We start from the raw sequence: 12,474 nt of genomic DNA on the forward strand, positions 1-12,474 counted from the left end.
AAACATCTTCAGGGCTCCTTCTGGCTGCTGGTGAGTCACTTGACAGGTAACTCAGATCCACTGGGGTCTGTGACATAGGTGGTCAGTCCAGAAGGCCTCATGGCAATGGGCCCTCCAGCTCTAAGCTGGACAAGAATCCAGCATCCTACCAACAGTCAAGAGACCAAGAGTTTCAATGTGTGTTCCAACAGTGTCTGTCATGGTTTAAGAATTCGTTAAATAGAAACGTCCAACCAATCCTAGGAAATAAACCTCGTCTACTTTAAGAAATGGCCAGAACTTCCTGAAGTACTATCAATGTCATCATTATGATGGGAAATTCTCCTCAAACGTATATCTCGAGGGAGCTGTGGCAAGATTTTGTAAATTTTTGCAAGACATTATACTGAAGAAATGATATTTACATGCTCCAGTTCTTTAATTGCATATATGTATTTAAGTATGTGTATGTACAGGTGTATATGCATGGTCATGTTCTATGTGTACATATGGGTGTGTGTGTATGCTGGTAGGTAGATGCTTACGGATGTGGGTGTGCATCGTTCTGTCAGTCAGTTCAATCCAACATTAAAGAAAAACAAAACAAACAAAAAAAACCCTGGGTCATTTCAAAGACATTTTATTCCCACAACTGTTATGAAAATCAGAAACTGGGTGGAGCAAAAATAGGCTATGGCTACATCTATAGTAGCGAGCTAAACATGCCTAGTACTGTTCTGTGCTCCTGAAGCCAACTGGCACCAAACAAAGATTCCGTACTATTAAACTCTCTTACCCTTCCAAGAAGGGTGGCCATGTCCAAATGCCTATTTTGATGGGCCTTGGCATTTTCTAACTTTTAAGTAGTTCCTGGGAACTGTTTAAGAAAGTGCTAGTTTTCTCTGGTCAGAACCATGCCAGCTAGTATTCTCACAATTTAACTGAATAGTTGATCAAGTTCCAGTGCTTGGAAACGTTCCCTAGTATTGTTTAATTTAGTAGTGTAGATGCAGCTTATGTGTGCACCCAACTGAGAAGCAAGCTGTTCTGTTAATTCTTTATTAGACACCATATTATGCCCAGTGGAGCGATGCTGTGAGTATCCCAGCAGTGGCAGAAGATTTGATTCCCCACTCATGCTGTTAGATGTTAAAGGAGACTACTAGGTGGCACAAATACGTCGGAAAACTTGTTGTATTGTTTCCACTGTTCATAGATCTGCTTGTTCCTTCATGTCACCAAGCACTTCATCTGCTGTGGGGAAGGCATGTATTCAAGGCTGAGGGAGATTGTAAGAAGAGCTGAGAGTCACTCACACTAAAATGGCAGCGCTGACCTCTGGCTTGCTTAGGTGCCATGGCTTTTTTCCAGTAATGTATAGACAGGGCTATAGTGCACCTGAAAGTACCTATTCCTGGAGCACTGTGGAAGCAAATAGTCAGACTTCTAGCTACAGAAAAAATTGAAAGAGGTTGGCAAACCGGCCTATGGGGGTTAGAACTAGATGATCTTTAAAGTCACTTTCAACCTCAACCATTCTATGATTCTATGAATGTGTGATTCTATAGTTTGAGCTGAGAAAATTGAGATTTGACAGCAATGTCACAAGAGGGACAAAAACCTATGACTTCTCTGTGAACACAGATGTTCCCCTTGTCCTTCTGGTCTCCAGAGCACTCCCTCTTCTTACCTGTAGTTCTCTAGTGCTTGCTGCATGAGACAGCTATTGTGTAACACAGCAGGAATACCTGAATCAGAAGCCTGTACACCACAAACACCAACACAGACTCTTCATCCTGATGTACTCACAGTCCAAAACTGGAAAAAAAAAAAAAAAAAAAAAAAGAGCTTAAATTGCCTTTTAAATAGTATCATGGTATCTTAAAGTGGAAGAAGTCTAAAGAATGTTGCCTCCAGGAGCAAAACAGTGTAAAGAACTTGGTCAAAATACACATAATCATTTGTAGGCAGAAAAAGTAAGGCTTTGTGTTGAACAGCTTGAAGTCTAACTAAACAGCTCTTGCAGTGGTTTGAAAGAAAATGTGTGATCTAGCCAAAATTATATGTCAAGTCAGTCACAAAAACAAAACTTTGGTTTCCTGACTGCCTGGCCTGTGTCTTACCCAGTTGTTCATGATTCCTATCACATGGACACAGGTAGATATAGAGGCAGAAAGACAGGGATAAATATTAGTGTACATACAAAGGAGATACTGCTGTCTGTGAGCTGAACACTGAGCTTACCGCTATTGGGACTGATTAAAAGCTTTTCAAAAGAACATATTTCCATGGGAAAAGTGATCTGCAGGATCAGAAAGTTTCTGGAAAATGTCAGCATACTTCAAATTTGAGAGGAAAACGTAACAAATGGTTCCAAATTTTCAACATCCTTTTCTATCATGGGTTTTTGCTTTTAAAAGATGTTAAGGATAAATCTAAGCAGTCAAAATATAGGATTAAAAAAGTTTCTGAACTATTCACTTTATGGGGAGTTCCTGAACCACCGCTTTTCCAGGACAATGGTAAACTCAGGCTCCGGGGATGCACTGGGATTTTTTTCATCAGTCATCTCTAGTACAACAAGGGGAAATGTACAGCCAGGGTGTGCCAATATACCAACTGATCAAACGAGCTGCACAGGGATATGTGTCCATACTCTTTGCAAACAAGGCCATGCATGTACATGCCAACACAATTACTTTGCTTGGATGTGCCAGGAGAAAATGGAATGTAAAGTAGTCTGTAAATAGCTAATAAATCTTGCTCCCAGTGTTTTATGTGTTTCTACCTAAGTCAGGAAGGAACTTGATTTTTTTTTAAAAAAAGTTAATGGAACTAGCTTAAATGTGGTGTTTAGTGGAAGAGAGAATGGAAAAGGTTTTGATTGTTCTGCTGTTCCCTAGAGGGGGGTATTATTTCCAAATAAACATTTTTAAGAGCTTCAACCTTATTTCTGAAGGAAAACAAAGCATCCACAAACTTGGGCAGACTCTTTCCTGTTTAGCACAGCAATGCTCCCAAAGAATATCAACAGAAAAAAAGTTTGTGGAAGATGATTGAAACAACCAGTCCTACAGATCCTCTATCCAACTCCATACACCGAGCAAACTAAACACTCTGTGTACCTAAAATGAATGACTTCATGGAAAGACTAATTATTTTTATCAGAAAATAAAGGCTGAAATTAGACTCTTCATTATTCAAAGTCTGGCACAAATCTGGGAATAAAACTTCCTGATTCACCTTCACCCTTGTCCTTTGCAGAGCAGCTCCTGAGTTTTCACTGAGACTTGTATCAGTGAGTCCCAATAAGTCATAAATCCAGCAAATATGATGTCTTCTCAGAACATTTTCTGAGGTCTAATTCTATGTTGCAGTGAGCAGCACAGTCAAAAATTGTCACAGTGGTTTATTGGGAAGCTCTGCTGATACTGAAGGGCTGTTTTTTAACTTTCCTTGTGAGGAGAAAATATGACTCGGCTAAAAGAATGATTCCACAATGTAGCCCTAAAGGCTGAATTGACTGTAATGTATAGTTGACTTCAGAAGCCTAAACAGTTGGTGCTCTGTCTTTCTGCCAGGACATTCATCTTCTCCAAAAACATTATCAGTCTCTGCTTGAATGTGTGCACAGCTGTAGTTTTTGAAGACACTGAGTAAATTATCTTGTATTAAATGTTTGTAATTGTTTTTCACTGGACTGTGACCTGACTTTAGTAACATTTGAATGATGGCAGCTACCAACAGGATATCCCAACAAGTGAGAAGATCCTGTGTCAGTGCATTTGCTGGAGTTAGAACAGCACAGTTTTTTTTTTTTTTCTTTAATATGTCCGCAAGGAAATCATCTGCAGCAGGGAGAATGCCAGAGCTTATCAGAGAGATAAAAAAAAACTGCCTGTATTTCCTGGATCTTTCTGAGCTTGGGAATATTCGTTGCATGATTATGGGCTACACTGACATGGTTGTGCCAGTGAAAGCAACTGAGACTTTGAAACTGTCTTGTTGGATTCTGTGCAGTCTACGTGTTCTCAGTTTCTTTGGTACAGATGACCCTTCAGTCGGGCTCGAGGAAAAAAGTGAAGTGAAATCCCTGGGTTATTTTAATCTCTTCTCCTTTTCTTCAAAGTGGCATGTCTCTGTAGGGAATTCTGGTATAGTCACCCTTCTCCAAGACTCATTATCATTCTCTGATGAGCTGAGAAGAACTAGAATGCCAGAGTTATTAATTAGTCTTTTTAAAAGTGATAGTAATGACCTCTATTCACCATTTCTCCACGAAAACAAACTCAGAGAAGTATTATATCACAGAGAGTACAAGGAACCTATGTTTGATCAAAGAGCTATGGACTTTGGAAAAGACTTCAGGAGAGACATACAATGTAATTCTTTGCAATAGCAAAGACGGGACTCATAAACCAAAGGACACTTCCTTGTTTCATATTCCTAAAAAAGCAAGAGCAGATTTGCCCCAGTTGGAAACCTTTGGTAGCAACACTCATGTCCTCCTACAAGGCCTCCAGCCATGTGAGGGCAAAACAATTGCAACAGGACTGTGTGAAAGTGAAGGACCTCTTACTGAACTCATTTTTGGACTGTGCACAGGGCTTGATACACATCCATGTATTTAAAAAGGTCACCACATTTCTTAGGAAAGAAATGAAATGTACATCTGTGCTGTACTTAATTGCAAAGCCAAGAGCTGTTGAAAGGCACAAAGTTGCAGGAATTTACTGTTTTCTCAGACTGGTGAATTAATGGTATAGACTAAAAAAAGACAGTAAGAAAAACAAATGGATTATCCAAAATAGAAATATTCTGTTGGCATGATTGCTTCCTTAACAGGTTAAAGAACCTCCCAAAATAAATAAAATGTTTTACATTCTAAAATGCTTTGTTCTATCAGAATTCCCTTTTTTTTTTTTTTTTTTTTGCTATTTTTAGAGCAGTAGCCACACACCAATGAAACGATTATACATACTACACTTTTCTTGACAGTGGTCTCCTTTAAATGATTGTTTGAAGTATTCTTATGGCATCACTTTCCCTTCTTGCAATCAATGAGTATTTAGCCAGCAAACAAAGAAATACCTTGCTCAAAGCACATTCGAATCAAGGAGGAGTGTGATCAATCAGCCAGATGGCAGATCCAGAAATAAGAATTAGCCACAACACAAGGTGATATGGTGTTTGTAGCACAACACAGATTTTGTGCTTAGAGAACTCAGCATTTTAGTTCACAGCAGCAAAATGAACTTCCCAGTTGTTTCCAGTTATTGCGCTTTGATTTGCGTTGGAAGGTGGACTCGGAAAACAAGATCTGCATTTCCTTTATCTAAAACAAAGCCAGAAGATTCACTCCATGAATATACCTCATGTTCCCCAATTGCAAATGGCCACTGAGTCATACCTGTGAAATATACATGAATGTGAGTGTTGGGAACTCAGTGCCCAATGTTTCACACTACACATATGAATCTAGCCTGAATCTGCACTGGTCCAAATAAACGCTCTTAGTAGGCAAAGGAAAGAAGAAGGAACTTCTACGATATGAGTCATCTGACCCAATTTTGTTATCTCACTCATAAATATTGAGTGCTGCTATAGGAGCATTAATTATATCTGTTTAAGGTCATTTGACAGATCCTGCACATAGCTGATTTTATTTACGTATAGCATTTTCTGATCCTTTAGGTGAGTTCTAAGCTCATGTGACCTCCAGTTTGCTATAGAATCATAGAATCATAGAATCACCAAGGTTGGAAAAGACCCACAGGATCACCCAGTCCAACCATCTACCCATCATCAATAGTTCTCACTAAACCATGTCCCTCAACACAATGTCCAAACGTTCCTTGAACACCACCAGGGTCGGTGACTCCACCACCTCCCTGGGCAGTCCATTCCAGTGCCTGACCACTCTTTCAGAGAAGCAGTATTTCCTAACGTCCAGCCTGAACCTCCCCTGGCGCAGCTTGAAGCCATTCCCTCTAGTCCTATCACTAGTCACATGAGAGAACAGACCGACCCCCAGTTCACTACAACCTCCCCTTTGGTAGTTATAGAGAGCAATAAGGTCTCCCCTGAGCCTCCTCTTCTCCAGGCTGAACAATCCCAGCTCCTTCAGCCACTCCTCATGAGGCCTGTGCTCCAGGCCCCTCACCAGCTTTTATTTTATTTAACTAACAGAAACATTTGCAGATCTAACTCATTTTTCTACTGTATTACAATCTTCTCATATGAGACCTTGTTTATGATAGCGATCATTTTAGACCAGTGTCAACACTGGTAATCACTTAAAATGCATTGATGACTTCTCTGAAGCTTTCAGAAGTCTGAAGAGCAAAACTACTTTTTGTTTTGGGAGATGTGTTTCTCCACGGAGAGCTCAGAAAATGCTGAAGTGGATGTAGTAGTTTCCCCAGCACACCTTAAATAAAACTGTATTGTCCTACTGGCATGATTATACTTTCTGAAGTTTTGATCTTCTCCTCTCATAGAAGAACCTGTATTCCTTTTCATTGAAGCCTGTTTCATCTCACCTTCTCAACATCCATTTATTCCATTACTGATGCCCTTCACCATTCAGATGGTGTCACTGTTGAGCAATGCAAAGCTTCTCTACCTTTCTGAGAGAAGAACATACTGATAACCAGAGTGATTTTCTCCTAGCACGGGACGTAAAAGACTAAAACCTGTACTGTCACCCTACTGTTGGCAGCTTACAAGCGTTTTACCCACTGATACTCCGTGCTTCTTTTTCAGCTGTGACTGATACTAAGAAATTAGACATTCCTCAAATGAGAGCATCAGTACACCTGTTAATAACTCAGAAACTGACTTAACTGTGGGCCAGGGCTAGAGGAGAGCACTTGTCTGGTTGAGGTTCAATGGGTTCTGTTGTGCACAGAGATAAATGGCACAACACCATGGCTACCACGAAAGAAAGAAACAAACAAAAAACACCGAAAAACATGCCTGTTAAATGTCGTTAGATGAATTGATAAAGTTTGGAGTCAGAGGTACAGTTTTCTACACAGCCATAGGAGCAGAAAGGACCGCAGGTTGACCACACCAAATCTGTACCGGGGTTCCGCCTTCAACAGACATACCATAGTGTTGGCTCTTAACCACAGGTATGCTCAGGAGAGAACGCTGTCCACTGAGAAAATAGTGACCAATAGCAGGCCACTAAGAGTAGATGGGAGGAATTACCACTGTTGTAGATCCTCCTACCTAGCACCATAGACTTTCACCTTCCTGGCTATAGACAGCTTCCATGTCAGCCACATCTGCCCACAGTCATTGTCTCGCTCCACAGCACTGAACATCAAATGTTGTAATGCAGTCCATCCACCTTCTGCATGATGCTAACTTTCACCTCTCACTGCTGGTTCTCTGGTTTCCCAATTACATTTCTTCCTCATTGATTTCTATCCTTTGTCAACTAGTTTTGTTACAACTCCATGATGTTGTGCTTCTTTGATGTCTCTATCAGTGACCAGCACATTCCTGTTTTGTTTCCTCAAACTCACTTTCCTTTTTCAGACTTTTTCAATTGCAGACCTCCAGACCTCTTTTTTTTTTTTTTTTTTTAGATTTTATTTTATTTTATTTTTCATGACAGTGCTATATAGCAGGAAAATAAAAATGTCTCAGAACTACTTTTCCAATTATTTCGTTATCCTGTTATTTCTGATTTGGATGGGTGTTTCTGCATAAGGACTATACAATTCACATTTATATCCAAGAAAAAATACATTTGGATTCAGAGAGATGAAGTACTACAGATCTGATAGAAAGGTTCGTGAATTTCATCACAGTAGCTCCTAGTTAAAGATTGAAATGTTTCATTCTTTCAATCAGCCTAAGAGTGAGTTGCATTCCAGTGCAATCTATGCTGGCCCTCCGCATTGACAGTGCAGTTACTGCAAGGGGAATTCACAGCTGTCACTGTGTCACCATTTGACACAGAAGCTGGCTGGGATTCAAAGAAGAGTGATTCAAGGCATGGACATCCCAATGACAAGAACATAAAGCTTTTTCACCTTGAGCCAGGTATACTTGATTTCAACAGGTTCTGAAGTTAAGTCCAAATTCTTCAACAGCTCAAGTTCCAGGGGAGGAGGAAAATCAAGAAAGAAAAATACTGCTGTTATGTGACAGTTTAGTGCTCATCTCAGCTTGAGAAGCCTACATTCACATCCTTTCTCCAAATCAAGTTAAGCTGGCAGCTGCATCTATAACTGCTGTCACAGCTGAATGCCTTAATACATGTTTATGCCTAATCTTGGTTTAAACCCTCATGTTCATTTTGGAATTTTTTGTGCATTGTTTGTTTGTTTTACCTTCAGTTCAAAATGAAATCTGCTGTGGAAGCCTTATTCCTTTTTTCTTTCCCATTCCATTTTGTGAAAGAGAGTTCTTGTTTTCTGGCCAACATCACCTCCAGCTTCAGTTAGCACCATAGGCCATTTGACTTGCGATGGAGTGGAACTGATTACACTCCATAGAAAACAGCACTAGACAGACACACTAGTTTGTTCCTTATAGGGTCCAAGGAGTTAATTGTCTGTGTGACAAAGGACATTTCTTTCTCAAACTTCCCTTTCCTCTCTGCGGAGTGAAATAGCACAGTCCTTTTAGGAAGTGAAGCCTCAGATTACAACTTATTAGCATCTGATCCCTGCCTAAAAAAGCACCATTATACATTTTCTTGCGGCATTACTATTGCCTAGGCCTCTAATTAGGTGAGCTCCTGGTTTGTTTTGTTAGTTATTCTACTGTAACAGGCCTTAGCTGAGGCCACAGGTCTCATGCAAACCAATTGCAAATTGTGAAACAGGCACCATGCAAACCAATTGCAAATTATATGTTCTCTGTCCCACACAGTGATTTGCCAAAGGTCACAAAAGAAATTACAGGCAAAAGGCAGAACCCAAATCTCCTGTATCCTCAGTCCAGTCCATTAACCAAAAGACTTCCTCCCTTTCACAGTAATTTGTATGGCTCAGCAATAGTTTTCTTTTTCCAAAATATTGGATACAATAAATTATATGAGATGGAAAATGTGTGTTAGTGAGGAGCAGAGCTGGGAGTACAAGCATGCATGTTGGTAGAAGGGCTGTTTTTGTATTTTGCTGACAAAGATGAAATGCAAAGTAGGTGAAATCTGGTTAGCCTAAGATGTCATCTGATACACTGAGAGAAGCGGATCAATAAGAAGCTTTATGTTAGACCTTGCATGCCAAGACAGTAGCTATGAAAAGACAATGGGGTGTCATGAGAAAAATAAACACATGGTTAAATCGTTGACTGCTAAAAAAGAACTTCATGAAGGTTAGTGGAAAACCGAGGGGGATTTTACTGAGAGATGGAAAAGAAACATACACATTGTGAAGAAAAAAAAGAAAAATTGAGACACTTTTTACAGAAGAGAAAAGAAATCCTTAAAAAAAACACAACAAAAACAAACAAACAAACAAACAAAAAAAAAACTCATTTATGCCCAGAGAAAGAATCAGCTTCGTGTTCTCAGGCAGAAGCATGCAAGCATAAAGTATATCGATGAAGTCTTCATCAGCCAAAAGATTAATAAAATGTTGCTTTATATTCAGCTCTGGGCCTTGTGTAGGTGGGAGATAGTAAATTCTAGAGCATCTCAATGGAGTTTGCATACACGCTTCTTCAGGCTGAATGGGGCTTCCCCCTCTTCCAGGAAAAGTAATTGTGACTTGCACACATGTGGTTCTGAAACATCAGCTCCACGAACAGGCATGGGGGAGATTAAGAGAGCAACCATAGGTGGGGTACCTGTTGACACAGATGGCTTGCAAACCACCAAGGAGATTAAAAAAGTGGCACCTTTCATGCAGCTGTCTCAATTAGAGGAGAGTACAAACCAGTATTTTCTAATAAAAAATTACCATCATCCCAGTACAAGCTTCCATACAATGATAATTGCAGCATTTCATTCTAGCATCCAGTAAAACTACATTTTGTCTCTCAGTGCTGCAAAGAGATAGAGAAGTGATAGCGTTCCCATTCAGTAGATGAAGAAACAGAGACAGAGAGATTACATGAACTATGCAAAGTCACATAGACAGTTTAGGTCAATGCCAGGAACAGAAGTCAGACCATGGGACTCCTGAGCCTCTGTCCAGACATTAAGTCCAACAGAGTTATTTAACCAAAGATAACATTTGGGATCCCAGAGCAGATCACTCAATCAGCCTCAAAGTACAAAGCTTCCAGTACTGAGTTGCATGGCGAGGCATGCACTGCAGGATGTGTGTACTCATGGTGCATCAGTTTATGTACTGTGGAGAAGCAGCAGTGAAAAGTTGCTATCCCAGAATCTGCCCTCCAATGTCACAGCGCTCAGGCGGGTGCAGAGAACACCACTGCAAACCTTGAGATGGAGCTGAAGGGCTCTGTTATCAGCTGTGGATGTCAAGTGGGTCTTGCACAGAAGTGTCTCTGTGTCCCGCTGCTGACTGCATAACAACTGCAGCTGTGGTGTTAAGGAGAGCAGCAGCCCACTGAACTTCTTAATATATGTATGAGATTGGTTTCTTCTCACCAATAGCAGAACTGTAAGCCAAAAAAAATGCTTACAAATACAGCTCTAGCCAGAAAGAATAAAGGAACCTGTCACAATTTCCCATCATGTCTTTATTTCTGAAAGCAGCAAGCAAAGCACCCTTTGGATTCTTCAACATGATTCCTCTAGAAATAAAGTGTGTTTTTATGTTAAAGAAATACTAAATTCCCAGGTGAGATTTGCATCTTACATGAGGCCTACTAGAAAGGTGCATGAAATTTCTCTGGAAACCTTTCTTGTCCTCTGTTGATGACAGTAGTTGAAAGGCAGAAACTCATCCAGAAGCATAGCTGAATAGCAGGGGAGTTGGCGCACACTACAGGAATGCTGGCGCTACAAAATGTGTATTTACAGCTGTAGGAACAGGGCTGTGTCCACCCCAACTGGCCATAGTGTGCGACCAAATATCATTCCTCCCTCATTCACTGTGTAGGGAAAAACACACTGCACGTTTGTGCTGACATGGATACACTTACTGCTGGTTTGGGGCTGAGTTGGTGAGAGTAAGCTCCCTGAGTATGCACCAGCCAGCCTCTTTTTATTCCTTATCTGCCATTCCGAGAATATCAGGGAAAGGTTCTTCACCGTGAGGCTGGTCAGCCACTGGAACAGGGTCCCCTAAAGTGGTCCTGGCATTAAGCCAAGTTCCAGATGCTTTTGGGCAATGCTTTTAGATATGTGGTTTAATGTTTAGGTAGTCCCGTGCGGGGCCAGGAGTTGAACTCCATGATCCTTGTGGGTCCCTGGATATCTGCCAAATCTACCTTCATACTGGTTCCTAACACCAAAGGCGGTAATTCAGTGGGTGCTGTGCAGTCTTTTGCCATTTGTCTGTGCACCAGAACCAAAAAAAAAAAAAAAAAAAAGCAGGAGTAGAGGAAGATGTGATAGTCAGACCTTTGGCCCCAGTGGCTTCCTGTGACTTGTCAAGGTCAGAAGGGCAACGATCACTCCCATGTGGAAGGGAAAAAATAAAGAGCTTCACAGAGCTGAACATGAAATGGCATTTCATGCTCAAGGGCATGGATGAACCAGGAGAACAACACCCTTTCCCTCTATAGTGTGCCCATAGGCTTCTGTCAGTTCTCACCAGAAGTTCCTTTATCTTTCTTCCCTTTCCTTGTGCATATGCAACAGAACACAGTGTTTTCTCTCCAACAACAAGGCTGTCACTGGTGATGCTCAGAGCTATTGATTTCAACAACTCTCCAGAGCTCTTCAAGCCAAGAGGGATTTGTAATCACTTCACAGGGTGGCAGTACCACAAAGAAACAGAGAGGAAAATGGGTTTCCAAGTAATTGTGGAAGGAATGGGGAACACAGAGTTTGAAAAGCAAAATTACAGCCCAAGGCTCTTGTAAGCATTGTTATGCAAATTGACACAAACTCAGCAAGGATTTGTCCTCCAAATTCCTAGTGATACCCACAGGCACCAATTTTTAATTAGAAATTATCTGAAATGCTCAACATGCTCATACATGCACTGAAACACCTGTGAGTCCCCATACCCCTGCTGGGTGTGACAATATACAGACCAGTGGCCAGGTCCAACATGGAGCCACACTATGATGAGTAGGAGAAGGGTTCTGGGGGAGTAAAAGTCACTTGCCAAGGGAGTAATGGACTGCACGTGAAGATAAGGTTTGTTATCTAAAGAACCCACTCATTCACATGCTGAGCCTCAAAGTAATTTACTGCTCAAGAAAGCAACAATGGTGTCAATAGCTTTAAAAGCTTCCAAGAAGCTTGAGCAGCAGAAAAGTTAAATTAAGTTCTTCTGCATCCAATGGATATATTGGCCAGGCTGAAGACAGGGTCACCTGTGCTGCTGCTCCTACAGCTCTGCTCCACTGACAATCAACTCTTGCAGTTTCTCTCACATATAAATAAGT

At 40.9% G+C, this 12,474-nt stretch overlaps 1 long non-coding RNA gene across 1 annotated transcript in view; it reads right to left on the reverse strand.

The window, feature by feature from the left end:
• Positions 1-313: 313 nt before the first annotated feature.
• Positions 314-12,474, reverse strand: part of LOC121109953 — a 36,207-nt gene continuing 24,046 nt past the window's right edge. Inside the window, exons 2-3 of the long non-coding RNA XR_005857750.2 lie at positions 1,670-1,797; positions 314-1,233 (exon numbers count right to left, since the gene is read on the reverse strand). This is a non-coding gene — a long non-coding RNA (uncharacterized LOC121109953). The remainder of the gene's footprint in view (positions 1,234-1,669; positions 1,798-12,474) is intronic.

This window comes from Gallus gallus, chromosome 2, assembly GCF_016699485.2.
Source record: "Gallus gallus isolate bGalGal1 chromosome 2, bGalGal1.mat.broiler.GRCg7b, whole genome shotgun sequence".
NCBI lineage: Eukaryota > Metazoa > Chordata > Aves > Galliformes > Phasianidae > Gallus > Gallus gallus.